This window comes from Melitaea cinxia, chromosome 25 (genome assembly GCF_905220565.1).
Source record: "Melitaea cinxia chromosome 25, ilMelCinx1.1, whole genome shotgun sequence".
Lineage (NCBI taxonomy): Eukaryota > Metazoa > Arthropoda > Insecta > Lepidoptera > Nymphalidae > Melitaea > Melitaea cinxia.
In genome coordinates, this window is record NC_059418.1 from 9,068,765 (window position 1) to 9,084,254 (window position 15,490).

The following is a 15,490-nucleotide window of genomic DNA, read 5'->3' on the forward strand; positions in this document are numbered from 1 at the left end:
CAAACACGGGACATGTGAAGTAGCAAACTGTTTATCTAAGTTTATTGAGACTAAAGTTGATGATGGTGCCAAGGAATTCAGGTTTTAGTCCAACAGTTGTGTCGGTCAAAACAGAAATTATATTGTGTTTGCTTTATATACTTTATTATTATGGGCATTTTATATTATGCAGCATTTTATATTATGCAGCAAGAAAGTATGGTAATAATAATAATATTCATAATAGGTAATAACAATATTTCATAGGTTTTTAGAGGGTGAGTATATACAAATCGAAGCGAATTCCGTTTACGCTTTAATTGAGAGAAATGCCAAAAATAAGCTTATATATATCCCTGCGCAATGGTTTGATGATTTATTTATTTATTTTATACTTTATTGTACACCACAAATATATTACAAACAAAGCAGATAGTGAAGTACAAGGGGCGGACTTATGGCTAATTAGCTATTTCTTCCAGACAACCCAGACTTAAAAAGGAAACTTATTATCAAAATTGGGTAGGTTGTCTAGATGTATAATAAACTTACATACAAATTTCTACATTCTAATACTTATAGAAAATACATAAATAAATAAAAAGAAGAATAAAAATATAATATAATTATATTCTATCATAAACTAATAAAGTATGTAAGCAATTCGTTAATAATAAGATAATAATTTTTAACGTGTTTTTTAAAAGTCAATAGCGATGTAGCCTCCCTTATGGCTGAGGGCAGACTATTCCATAACTTAATAGCCTAAACAGTAAAACACTGACTAAAGTACTTGGATTTATGTATGGCTAGCTCCAGCACAAGTCTTAAAAACTTGAACTTAAAAGCTTTAGTAAGATTACCCGGAAGTTAACCTTCCCCGTTATAATGTAATTGAAATGATGTGTAGAAATTCGGCTAAAAATACAATAAACCAAAAAATAGCTTGGAGTAAAACTAGATAAGTTCAGGTAGTGTCGAGTGAATCCTATATTTTGAACTATCGTTATCACTTTAAAGATGAAAATAATATGAGAATCATCGAGAAGAAAAAATGAAAATATTTTAAATATAGAAGTTTTAGTTCCATGTTACACTGATCTATTACCTATTATATCTGCAAAATTTAATGATTTATTAAGTCTTTATCAAGGACGTACAATACTTCAAGAATATCATAGTTTTTATCAACAGTTATTACACAGTAGCATTGGTGCAGAACAGAACAGTAGGCATTCATCTGACTAGTTGTCGTTTACTCATAAATAAATAAATATATTTGATTGTAATATGTTTTTACTACTTATATTTATGTTAACCAGAGGTTATTACTTATTTCGTTATTTAAGGTTTCTTTAAGTTGATTATAAGCATTCCATCCATCCATCAGCCCTCACAAGTCAACTGCTGGACGTAGGCTTCCTTTAATGCTCGCCACTCCAAATATAAATATTAGCTGTTGTATTATAAAATGATATTTCGGAGTATCATAACAAAATATAGATTTATTTGATTCACTTTTATTTTTATTGTTAGTGCAGCTAAAGACTGATTCTAGTTTAAAAATTTATTAACAATAATTTATATTTAATTATCAAATTAATGATTATCCTCCATATTTTTATAGATTAGTTTTAATTTTGTTTATTTCTTATATAAATAACTGTGGGGAATTAAGAAAATCTGATAATAATTATTTTAAAAAGTTGATTTTAGCTGAAATTTGTGATTTTTGTTCACCAAGTAGCTTCTTACGACCCATTTTTTAGAGATATTATAAGAGATTACACGGAGCATAACGTCGTATCTCAAACATACGACTTTATTCACAAAGTTAATAACAACCTGATCGAAAGCATAAGGTCGTAACAACAAGATACGACGTTTCTGCATTAAGTATAAAGTCGTAAGTAACTAAAATGAGTTATTTTTGTGTAAATATTATTTTTTATTTCATTTACAGTTTGGAATTATATTTTTAAGCGAATTATTGATCATATAAACTAGAAACACTGATCAAAGATGTATCTCAAACGAACTTTAACAGTGACGGTGATAAAAATGGCTCTCCTGTAAAAAACGTTTTTATGTATTACGACCTTATGCGTAGGACCCGTCGATTTATAGGATACTATATTTATAGGATTAGTATATCGATACGAGTAGCAAGCAACCATTTATGTTTTAATTTTACAATTTTGTAATTTGATAATTATAATTTGATTCAGTTGTTACAGCACCTTATTGTTTGTATTACGATTATCATTATTAAGAAGTAAACTCCAGTCGCTTGTCAGAGGAAATGCTTTAAAGAAATGCTTATTTTAAAATGACCTTCAAACGATAAACACGTGTTTTCAACCAAATATTATGAAGGCCAAACGTTAGCTTGACTTCAGCAAAATGCATCTTAACATCGTATTGGATGTATGTATTCATTTCAGCTTTTCAAGAAAACTTAATACGTCAGTAACTGTTACTAAAAAGCTATCAAGCTGTGATTTCCTTTCCTTTAACAAAAGTCGAGGAAAATAAGATAGGGTAGCTAGTTGTAGAATATTATGCCCGCATCTAAATCAAAGCGCATCACAGACAGACGTGCGCTATTGTTCCTTCACCCTACTCGGAAATTTATCGAACTAAGTTCGGAAGATTTACGTTCTTACTTGAGTATGAGAATTATTTTCTAATATTTTTTATACAAAAATTAAGTTTAGTGTTTAGTTTAGTAAGTACTGTGTGGATACGGTACTAAAGAATTTAGCCACCCCCTCTCTTCCCGTGGGTGTCGTAAGAGGCGACTAAGGGATAACACAGTTCCACTACCACATTGGAACTTAAAAAGCTGACCGGTGGCGGGATAACCATCCAACTGCTAGCTTTGAAATACACAGGCCGAAGACGGGCAGCAGCGTCTTCGGTGCGACAAAGCCAGCACTGCGGTCACCAACCCGCCTGCCCAGCGTGGTGACTATGGGCAAAACACATGAGTTCACGCTATTTTTGGCGTAAACTTATGGAGGCCTATGTCCAGCAGTGGACTGTGATAGGCTGTAATGATGATGATGATGATGATGAAAAATTAAGTTTAATAGTGTCGTCTATTCCTACAGTAGTCAATTATCAAAAGATTGTTGTTTCAGATAATTATCGATCGATATACAAACTCGTACCTATTTTAGGCCTATTTGACTCGAGGGCGATAAAATATTTTAATCCATAGAATATATATTTTGAAACCATTTTTGATCACAATAAAACGTAAAGTTTAAAGTATAACGCACCCCAAGGCGTAAAGTTACATTTGCTAATCCAAAACCAGCCCCTACGGGGTAATAGAGACGGATCCTTTCTACCCGCAGTAAAATAAATAGCACTGGACGGGAATATTGCTTAAAATAGGTTTAAACTTAATTTACAGGCAGTAATGACAAGACTACGTAATCTTAGGATACAAGGGTGCTACTGGAATTGGGGTCTGGGACCAAAAGTTCGATTGTATTGAGGCTGATGGTTTTAGACTTGGGACATTACATGAGTATGTATGAACTTTTTTAAGAACTATACGCCAAGCTTTTTCATTCTAGTTCAGTATCGATATTATTGTATGCATAAATATGTATTTTTAGTTCGGATGTTTGTTAATAATGGTCTACAACGGGTTACTACAAAAAAAGTAATTTTTAATAAATATGATTCTGAACGATATGTATTATATATGTTGCAGTCAGAACTCTTAACCAGTCAAAAGTACTATTGACTAGCGAAATCAGTCAAAAGTACTTTTGACTGGACAAGTTGGTCAAAAGTGGTTTTGACTGAAAATTATTGGTTATTAGTACTTTTGACTGCAAATTCGCGGTTAAAAATACTTTTGACTGACGCTCTCCGTCAAAAGTAGTTTTAACTGCAAAAAAGCGTCAGTCAAAAGCACTATTAACTCGTTAGATGTGAATAAATTTAGTCAAATGATCCTGATAAACCATAATAAATTTATGCCCGCGATCTTGCGACTGCATTTCAATCAGATCGACTTGGCAGCGGCTGTTCATTTCAGTGTGCAGGATCGGTTTCTAAACTGACCCATCCTTTTCTTGCTTTTCTTCCTATGGCATACTTCGCACATTGATAAATATATATTAATCATTTCTTTTGTAACATTAGCGTACTTTTTTGCCGTTTCATTCTTAAGTCTATCGCGACCACCATGCCCTATAGAAATATGAGCAGCATCAATAATGTCGTAGATTTCCTCAGCCGGCAAAAATATTTGACAGGTTCTGTGTTTGTAACTAATTTTTTAATACCACAAACTTCAATGTGTTAAAGCGTTGTAGTCTACTGTACTGTAATGGTGTTTCCTTTTCATTAAATTTCGCGTCTTCCACATCCATTGCAAACTTTTCAAATTTTTCTTGTCTCATCACATTGATATGACTATCTTTCATATCTTCCACCGCTAAAATTCTTTGTAAAAAGCCTTCTTTCTTTTCGTATTCACTCATTTTTGTTCTAATATCAGCACGTTCTCCACTAATAATGAGTAATATAAAAGTTTATATGTGCGTTTGTCGTTATTTTTATCGATCACCTTAACTTTTTAAGAGTTTTGACTGATACAACCAGTCAAAACCACTTTTGACGGAATCATTTAGTCAAAAGTACTTTTAACCAGCTCCATTGGGCAAAAGTACTTTTAACTGTTATTTTAGTCAAAAGTTTTATTGACTAAAGCAAATGGTCAAAAGTACTTCTGACTGATTTTGCTAGTCAATAGTGCTTTTGACTGGTTAAGAGTTTTGACTGCAACATATACAACATCTGGTGTATGAAAATTAAAAATATCTCAGATTATTTTTACATTCTAATAGTTTATATCAAAACTTTTTTAAGACAAAACTAGAAATAAAATGATGGCAGCTCATACTCATAGAACGCTCTCTAATAGTCACCTACATTCGAGGCGTTTGTTTAAATTAAATATTCAATCAAAAATCCAAGTCATTATTATTCAGAGAACAATCTTGCTTCCGGTAAAATCAACATGACGTTAACAAGGCTATTGTCTTGCGTCCTTTTAAATTGTAGCCTCTTTTGTAAAAGAAAAAAGTGAGAATTAGCATTAAATAAGTCAGAATGTAAACCTTTAAATCAGAGGGTAAGAAAGAGATGATTAAGTAATTAAAAAACACACGCCACGGCTGTGGTGTCACTACTAGATAAATTAATATAATATTTTATTAATTCACAAGAATAAAGCGTCCACTTGTTTCTTATTTTCCGTTCAAATCTACAATATATAACAATTTCATGATTCATAATTTCCATTCTAATCTAAGGTAAGCCTCCATGACAGCATAAACGAGTAGCAAGTGTGTAATGTCACGCCATCTTTTAGTCATGACATCATCTAGACATCCTGAAATAATTCAGAACCTAGCTATGAGAGGCGTGGTCTAATTACCGCCCTCCCTGGTCCCGCCCACAAGTACTCCTCACTTCTTCAGTTGTAATCAATACGTCGCGTCGTACGAACGTACAGACTTTTGTTAGCAAAAAAGACCTAAATTTCTTTGATTTTATTTGAAAAAATATCAGCTGATAAGTTCGCAAACATTTTTATTGTTCATTGAAAGTTATTTTTTATTTAATTTCAGTCTGTATTGAATGATCGTTCATTGTTTACGTTTTGTTTGTTTACAAACAAACGCCGCCTGCGCGGAAGTTCAAGGACGTCTGTGTTGTGACGTTGTTGTACACGCGGCGGTACTGTGACACTGTGAGGCGTTTAGTTAATAACAAAATAGAAAAAGCGATTATGTGGAATGTTTAAACGTTATCATTAGAATAATTAAACAATTGAGAGTTTATATATTTTAAAATTTTCTAGTGACAAAGGATTTTAATAGTAAATGATAGCAAAACTACATAAAGGTGAAAAACCTAGTGAATATAAACAGTTGACATTAATTTGTGTGTTTTATTTCAAAAGTGACTTAGACTTACAAATACGTACAATATAAAAAAAAAAAACATTAAGTAAATGACATTTGGAATAAAAATAAATAATTTCTACGTAGTAAGTTCCAAGAAACAAATTGGCTTCAACAAATAAAACCGAGCCCTCCGGGGCCGGGACGTCGAACCCGAGCAAACCAACAAGAACGCTACTTGTACATCCATTTGTATCATCAGGCACAAAAGAAAACCAAAAACCAAACAAATACTTGTTAGAAGCACCACTCGAGTTGAAGAGGAAGACGCCTCTACTTGAAATACCCGAGGACTTCAACAAGAAACCGAAATTATACATGAAGGTATCAAACAATAATAAGACAAATGAAAACATCACTGAAATGAAAAATACTTCAATACAAACAACTGACGAAAACAGTCAAGAACATTGTCGAAAATCATCAAGCGACATCTTTTGTCAAGAAAGTCAGAACAACTGTCAAAGTTCGTCTGTCAAACACTGTCATCACTGTTGCTGTGAGTGTGTGAACAAGGTCAAGTCGTGTGAGGTTAGTGTGAGTGAGGTGTCAAAGTCGTGCTGTCAACAGCGAGCCGTCAAAGTGATCTTCGCGCCAGCAATGATGTCGTCAATGTTTCCTGTGTCCGGAGTGCCGTATGTCGTGAAGACACCGGTGAGGAGTAATGACAAGGTAGGTGGAGATTGTAATAATAAGGCTGTAGGAGTGTGAGGATTTTATTTAGTTGTCAGTAAGAACAAAATGTGGCTGGCTTAGCTTAAATGTCATTTAACTAAGGTGAGCTTGTTTGTTGACTTAGTTGTGTATATATAAAAAATAAAAATATTGATATAAATATCAGAAATAATAGAATTTCATATTTCTATAGTTATAACTAGGTACATGTTTTATAAGCTGCAACATGCACTCCGAACAATCAAATTACCACAAAAAAGACTATGAATAAAATTGCAGTTCTGTGGAATTTAATACCAGCGTAAAACGATTGAGAAGGTTTTATTTGGAGTTTAGGCCTCTAAGTTTATATCGATAGATACAAGAAAAATATGAAATTGAAGTCTGAGTGGTAAAAAAGGGATGCTTTGTTTTTACAAAGGTGTTTGTATCCAGTTGTTTCAAAAATAAATACAAGTTTGTATTCCGTGAAGTTTGTTACTCTTTTATTCAAAATATACTGAGCTTATTGTCATAAAGTAACGTGGGTGAAATCACAGGCTATATCCCAATAAAATTAATAAAAAACCCACCCTTTAATTTGCATGAAGTCAAAATAGATTTCTGTTCATTTCTTCGACCGCTGCCGGATAAGACGCGCTAAGCGGGATAACCGTAAATCAGTCACGAAGACCTTGTGCGTCCATTAGCTGTGTAGAATTCGTAAGTATTATACTTATACAAACACATTTCATAGGAAACATTGTGTTTCTAGTTAATTAACTTTTTAGATTAATCATACTCACTTCAACATACAATCAAATATTCTAAAAACAAATAGTTTTACGTTTTGTTTGTATGTTTTAGGAGCTTTATAATGTAAAGTGTATTTCATTTGAGTTAGCTTGTGTATGTACGTTTGACTCAATATTAATGAATAATTTTAAGCTAGTACAAAAGGTCGTAACAATATGAAATATCAAGCTTATCTTGTGTAGTATATAATGTATTTTAATTTTAGGAATATAGTATTGGAGTGTGTAAGTCGTAAATTATTCCAACTGGGCGCGAAACCCACTCGCGTCTCACGTACCTGCTATAAAAGTCAAAGGCTGTATTATAAGTGCGGTACCATAATATAGGGAGCTTGGAAAGATTCTTATATGACTCGAAAAATATTTATTTTTACGTGTATAAAATAACGATTGTGCTTTGGACCACGTGACTGAAGTAAAACTTCTAACTTGACTTGGGGAGTAAGCTGGTGAATACGTGACAAGAGCGTTACGCAAGATATATTTACGTACAATCTTCATACGTTTGTTTATATATTACCGCTTATGTGAAAATCTTTGATAAACCTTTATCCAGTGTTTTGCGTTCACACGCCATTAGAACTTTTAATTTTTCCTTAAATATGTAGCTCCGTAGCGGTACGCTACGTCATGTAGCACAGTGCTACGAACCACTGCACGTGTAAATACTTCTGTGGCATTTAAGTACAGAAATATTGACCACTTTATCTAAACAACTAATTTATTTTTTAGTATACTTTTATATTAAGAATATTATTATGTATACTATGAAAAGGTTTCAAATATTTGATATTGTATAAATCGTAAAACTTCTATTGACAATCAGGTGACCGGATTTGTTCGGGAAGCTGTGTAAGATAATCCCACTATATTTCGTTAGGTCACTTATCGCGGTCCGGCAGCCTGATATAACAAGAGCGACGGGGACTGTTGGGGCGAACATATCAAAACAAATTATTTTAAAAGGAACGTCGAACAAGGATAAATCAAATTCAATCCATTATTAGGATACAATTACTGTGCAGTAGAATTAATTAGAAATGGCATGAACGTCATAATGAAACAAGTCTGACAGATAGTAGATCTAACTAATATCTGTACTAGAAACAATATTTAATACGTGACGTGTAGCGTTATAAGAATACGCATATAAAGAATTCTCGTAAGCACCGAGCAGCAGATGTAAATTCTTTCAAGTTATCTCTGAGCTGTAAAAATATTCTTTATAATTAGAATTTGCTCCTAAGTTTCTTATTTTGATCCTTTATGTCGTGGTACAAGTTATTGCTGAGAGCGTTTTTGTATTTAAAATAAACTAGAATTAATAGAACGTAATCCTGTTATAACCTTACTGTCCGCTCGTCTCTTTGTTATTTTATCTTTGGGTTGTATATTTGAAATATTATTATTGTAACAAGAGAAAGCCTCTATAGAAGAACTGTGTTTATTTTCTGTGTTGTTTTGGTGGATATTAAGAACTATGTGATGTTAAATCTCGTGGTACGGAACTTTTTGTGTCGGAGTTCAACACAAACTTAGCTGGTTTCATTAAGAGATTAACAGATTCATCCAAGGTATGCATATTTTTACTGTATTGATTACACTAAATCGCTTTCTCTTATGAACTGGACCGTCCTTTAATAGTCGAAGTTTTGTCAAGTGTTCAGGGGATCGCTAATAAGTATAAAAATGGGGTTCTGCATTCTTTGCGCCAATCACTGTTTTCTTAAGCGTTAGAGAGAGATCATGAGTGAAAGAAACGGTATAATGGGAGATTTTGGACGTATTTGATAATAGAAGAGTGAGAAATTTTCTGGTTTTTCGTTTTACGAACGTGACAGTTTCCTCGAGACCAATAACTCACATATTGTGAATATCACATCGGAACACATGTGTGATGGCGACGTTATAACGTTTTCCGCTACTCTTTGTATTTATAACGGAATAAGGAATAAGGAAATATTTGAAAAGACAGAAAAAAAAATCGGTATTGAGGCGCAGTAGACACTGCATAATTTTGAATCTTTAACAGATGAAAAAAAAAATTGCTGGACTGGATCACAGTAGAAACTGGAGTTTCGTGTTACATTTAATTTTATACGATTTTTCATTCGCTAAGTTTGTATTTCACGAGAAGTTGGATTCAATTTCACGATTCACATGACGTCAGGCGATGGTGTATTATGGATAAGACTGTGTACGTTTTAGATGTATAATTTATATTAAAAGCTGGTGATCTGAGAATACATACAAACATAATTATATTATAGCTACATGTATTTGTAATAACAATAGTGACAATGACAAACGTCTCGTCCGCACAAGTCTCGACGAATCGTAAATAAATAATAATCTCGATAAAAGAACGCTTCGAGTGGAGACGGACGCGCCGTGTTCGATCTAAATTAGTACTTTATATAAAACATCGTCTTTGTTTGAGGAAACATTGCGTCTCCTTCACTCGGATCACTTGTTACGTTTCTAATTGATTAGATCGGTGAGAGCGAGGCGTTTTCTTTTGGTTCTGAGTTTTTGTTTGAAACTAGATTCGCGTGGTGCGGTTGTACTGTGTTTGGTTATCGTACCGTCAGTTGAGTTGTTTCGTATTGTTTTGTAATCTATTCCTTATTTAGGAATTATTATTTTATAAAAATATATGTCAATAATAGTCTATTAATTTACAATTCCTAAAAAATGCTTACAAATATTACAAGAATAAAATCCTCGCGAGCCTTTCCAAAGCGGAGCTATTTGCCAGTATATAATATTTGCTACAGTTACTAAGGCTTAATTTGGAGTGAAATTTCTTCTTGCAAATAAAATTACTTTTTATACATCCACCTGAAACCTAATGAGTGAATAATAGCTTAGGGGGCTGCGAACAGTCAATTAGTGATGTCTGTGGAATATCACGAACGACGAGTTAAATGAAATAGTAGACAGAATACTTACGATTGAAATCGGATGAATACACGTGTACATATGTGTGTGTTAAACGTAATCCTGTTCACGTACCGTGATTACTTCGTTATATGAAGTGACAACATTTTTGATAGAAAAGCCTTACGTTCCAGTAAATATAATTACTTTATATTTTAAAATATCTTCTTATACTTCTTTAATTTTCATTCTATATTTGAAAGTATATAATTATGACGGTAATCTGAAATCACTTCATACTACATTTGAGCCAAAATAGCGGGCTTATATTATAGCATATGTGTAATGTTCTGGTGTTATACATGTACACAACACACTCCATACAGAGCTGTGACTTTCACTGGTGAGGCTACTTTATCAATTCCTAATCAACCCTTTCTCTCGAGAACAATTTATATCATTTCGACGCCCGTGCTACAGATTTTTACTGCTTAATTGCGTTGAAGGGTTAATAAAGGGACGTGAAATATGTCTCAGAATAAATACAGGTAGAACACTAGCGTGTGTAGGAAGACGGAACACGTTTAAAAACCGAGAAACATTTTGGAACAAATATTTAATATTAGGTACAAGAAATCACTCAGTACTTACTTGCGTTCCGACCTTTTCGTATTTCAAGACGTAAAATATTTTTTTCTGTTTATTATCTTACTTGAGAAGTAATAATACAATATTTTAATGTTGGGATTGTCACATATATTGGAAATTGCAGTCCCAGTATAATCCCAGTTATCGGTGGTCTGACTCGAAGCATCCCTTATATCTTGTTTAAATATTAATGCGGACGACAACGGGTTGGTGAGGCCGGTGGCTCCTTCGTTAGAGGTATAACTTTATAAGTATAAAACATTAGGATTTTTAACGAGCGCTGGGTATCACACAGTATAAAAAAGTTCGTAATTTCTTCAATGTTTGTTAACAGAATTCGACCTGTTACATTTTCGTTTTAAGTATAGATTATATGTTCATTTCAAAATTTGAAAACCATTGTGACATTTTGTAAAATGCTCTAATCGTTTTCATTTTTGTATTTAAACTTTTATTGACAATAGATAATGTTTGTTACAGGTACGTTTCAAATCAAAAGAACAACACGTAGGTATGAAACTAAAGCAAACACATTCAAGACAGACGGTCGAGTAGACGACACACGTGACACGTCACCGACATTCGTGAACAAAGAAACTAAAACCCGACTTCGAAAAAAGTGATAATTGTATTATATATTTACATATGTATTTACAAGTATTTGTATAATAATGATTTGTAATACAGTGTAATATTACTGGAGTAACGACATAAATAAGGTTTCATTATAACTTCTAATATATCATTTTACCCTAATATTAAATGGAATTTTCCTTGTTCCGCTTCAACTTAACGTTAACTTAGCAGATGTTAAAACAGTACCTTATTTTTACTGACAAAAAGAAATTAAATTATCCTAATAACTTTTCCTTTTACTGTAAAATAATACTAACCATAATTAATAAGTCATTTTAATACCTATTCATCATTCTGTAAAGACTATATATTATTATGGAGCCTGGAAAAAACGACGACTTTCAGGATATTACAGAATCAACGTACATTTTCAACAACAACGTTCATTATCAACTCGTAGTGCAGTCTCGAATAGAATATACTTTATTGCACGCCACTTAAAAAAGATTTACATAAAACAGTTATTTAAACATAGAGATAGTAATGTACAAAGGCGGCCTTATCGCTTAGTAGCGACCTCTCGAAGAAAACCTTTAGAAAAACGAAAATATGCATTGAAAAGGTAGGTGCAGCAGCGTAATTATCTGTATTATTTGCAGATAAACATTATGTACGCCATTATGATGCATTTTCATTACCTAGAAAAAACCATACATGATACATACACATATATGTGGGATAAAATCAAAAAATCCAAAGTCGTTAAAATGCTGGTTTATTCAAATACACAGAGAAATAAAAATACACGTCTTGCCGTCTTCACTCGCTTAGCGCCACCCCCAAACTCACTGTCACACGTTCGTCTGTCAACGTCAATCATTCTTCATATCATGCATACCCACTTTTACATTCCCTTTCATGCATTCGTCTTTAAAGTTACACATCCTACATATATATGTATAACCAATATATCAAGCACAATGAATATTGTATGTACTGGATGTTTCTACTTGTTACTAGGTGGCACTCATCGTTTGTTGCTTATTGTGAATCGCGGTAACGAGATTTTTGTTTTTATATATAAAGTTGGTTACGGTCACTTCGAAAATTGAAAATTTCGTGGAGGTCATAACGCATCAAGTGTTATCACCTTCACCCAATTTTCGCAAATATTTAAATTGTAAATTTCAAAACAAATATTCAACGTCGTCATAGACGACACTTGCAGACGGTAACCAATACTGAATCGCTGTGAGAAGATTAATAATTGAATAACACTTACAATTGCACAATGAAATGACGAACAAAGTTAATGATCAGTGTTTATCGTTACAGCTATTTCAACTATATGTAGTCTCTGAATGTCCCATTACTCTTCTAAACACAGCTCTGTGAGATGAGCAGAATGAAGTTTTATTACTGTCGTTCCATTGAAACCTTTGGGAAACGAAACTGCACAAATAGTGTTCTGAAATTTAGCGGTTAAACAACCGCTAAATTTCTCCTACTCAGTGTCCATTAGTTACAATATATACATTATTTATTTTTATTTATTTATTTACATAGGAAGCCAACGTGTTATACAGTGGTTTCTATCATAATTATATAGTTAAACAGAATATCTCACACTATACACCACACTTATAGGCTAACTCAGCATGCAATACACTTTAAACAGTTGCTTCGAAACTTATACTAACAATTAATATCTATCTTATGAAAAATTAACTCATCAATAAAAGTATAAAACAGCCTATCAAAAAAATTATAACAACTAAAACCCGTGCTAAAACAGTAAAAAATATTTAAAAGAAAAAAATTAAAATATGTAGGTATATGTAAAAAAAATAACAACGAAAGACAACAATTAATATGATAATACATCGGGAATTCTATGAATAAATATAAAAATTATTAAATATAAAAATTATAAATATAATATATCTGTAAGTAAACGGTTTGAGGTACAAGAAATCAGCTGATTTAAAGTATAATATGGTAAGAATGTTCACAACTTCATACAGTAGGTAACTAATTTGAGTTCAAATGTAAAAAAAGCATCTTAACCTTTCTCTTGAATGCTTTCCCAGAATATCTACAAATATCAATATCTACATCCTCTTTTAAAATTGAATTATACAAGTTTATGACTCTATTTAAGCATGTATTCATGCCCCAATTGGTTCTAGCAAATCTGCTCACGAACGTTTGTTTTGATCTGGTAGTCCTCATAGGTTTTCTAGGGATTGCCAGTTTTATTATTATTGACAGTAGGTATACATTTAACAAGTCCACAATTAATCTCTACCGACTAATATACGGAAATCGAAACCTTGTCAAAACAATTTACATTTTATCATATTAAATCTCAGTTCGATAATTGTGTTTGCTCGCAAACAAAAAAAAAGTCATCAACTAGATCGACAAGAAGTACAACGTGGGTACATACGAAAAACTAGTTAAGTAAATACGCGTTATTAGATATGACTCGAATAGTACTTGTTAGATTTCAATTAAATTTAAATGGAACCACATTACGTCCACCACCTTTCGATTAAAAACAAAATCATGGAAATCAGTGCACTCGGTCAAAAGTTCTGAGGTAACATACATTAAAAAATACAATCGACTTGAGAACCTCTAACTTTTTTTAAGTCGGTTAAAATACCTTCTCCATGTTATATCGACAAGTACGCATTATTAGATATAGCTCAAAAACGAATCGTTAAATTTTGATCAAAATTAATCGTTCGTTTATAAATCATTTTAAACCACCGTCAGTGGATAGAAGTACTGGTGGAGACATATTACTAGTTATAATTACGACCTATGAGACTATATTGTCATAATTTTAAAATAATTCATCAAATTAGAGATATAAAAAAAAAATGCAGTCGAAATGAGGTTCAAATCGGTTAAAAAGACCAAACGAAAGTTAGGCCTTATTTTAACCGACTTCCAAAAAAAGGAGGAGGTTCTCAATTTGACTGTTTTTTTTTTTTATATGTTACTTCAAAACTTTTGACTGGGTGGACCGATTTCGACAAAAAATTTTTTAATCGATCTAAAAACCTGGTCTTTGCCATTTTGTCCCACTTAAATTTATTTGAGATCTAACAACTATTTTTTCGTCGACCTACGTTGTATTATACTGCATAACTTTTAACTGGTTATACCGATTTTGATATGTGCAAGAAAGTATAGTGCGTGGTTCCGTTACACACTGTGACGTGGTAAGGAACTAGAAAAAATTACTTGATATCTCACTATTATTTTTATAGCGGGCAATTGCAATGGAATTTACAGATTCACTTAAACAGAATTATAACGATCTCGTCACCGCGATTCAGTATTCGTAGCCGACGATTAGTGCCATCTATTGACACAGAATAACACTTCAATCTACGTGACTTCGGTCGGACTGTGACGGAATGACGCTTTGTTAAAATATTTGATGAATAATTGTGTTTGCTGGCAAACGAAGAAAAACCGACTTCAATTATATCGACAAGTAATATAACGTAGGTAGACGAAAAAATAGTCAAGTATTACGCATTATCAAAGATTACTCCAAAAGTTGTGATCAGATCTCGATGAAATTTAAATGTGACCACATGATAAACGTCATCAAATCATCAAAATCGGTACACTAAGTAAAAAGTTATGCGGATTTTCGAGAGTTTCTCTCGATTCCTCTGAGATCCCATCATCAGATCCTGGTTTCCTTATCATAGTACTAAACTAGTAATATCTCCGTTCCAACAAATAAAGAATTAGAAAAATCGGTTCAAAACGACGGAGTTATCCCCGAACATACATAAAAAAATATACGGTCGAATTGAGTAACCTCCTCCTTTTTTGAAGTCGGTTAAAAATTATTAAGGTTATGGTGAGTCTCGCTGATGTTGATAATTTTTTCTAATATAACAAAGATGTTGATTAAAA

General features: G+C 32.6%; 1 long non-coding RNA gene across 1 annotated transcript; it reads right to left on the minus strand.

Moving 5' to 3' along the window:
- Window positions 1-311: 311 nt before the first annotated feature.
- Window positions 312-12,494, minus strand: LOC123666166. Its single transcript, XR_006745160.1, has 3 exons — window positions 12,273-12,494; window positions 8,145-8,149; window positions 312-322 (listed from the first exon to the last, which is right to left on the minus strand). It is a non-coding gene; the product is annotated as an uncharacterized LOC123666166 (long non-coding RNA).
- Between the last annotated feature and the right edge of the window lie 2,996 nt (window positions 12,495-15,490).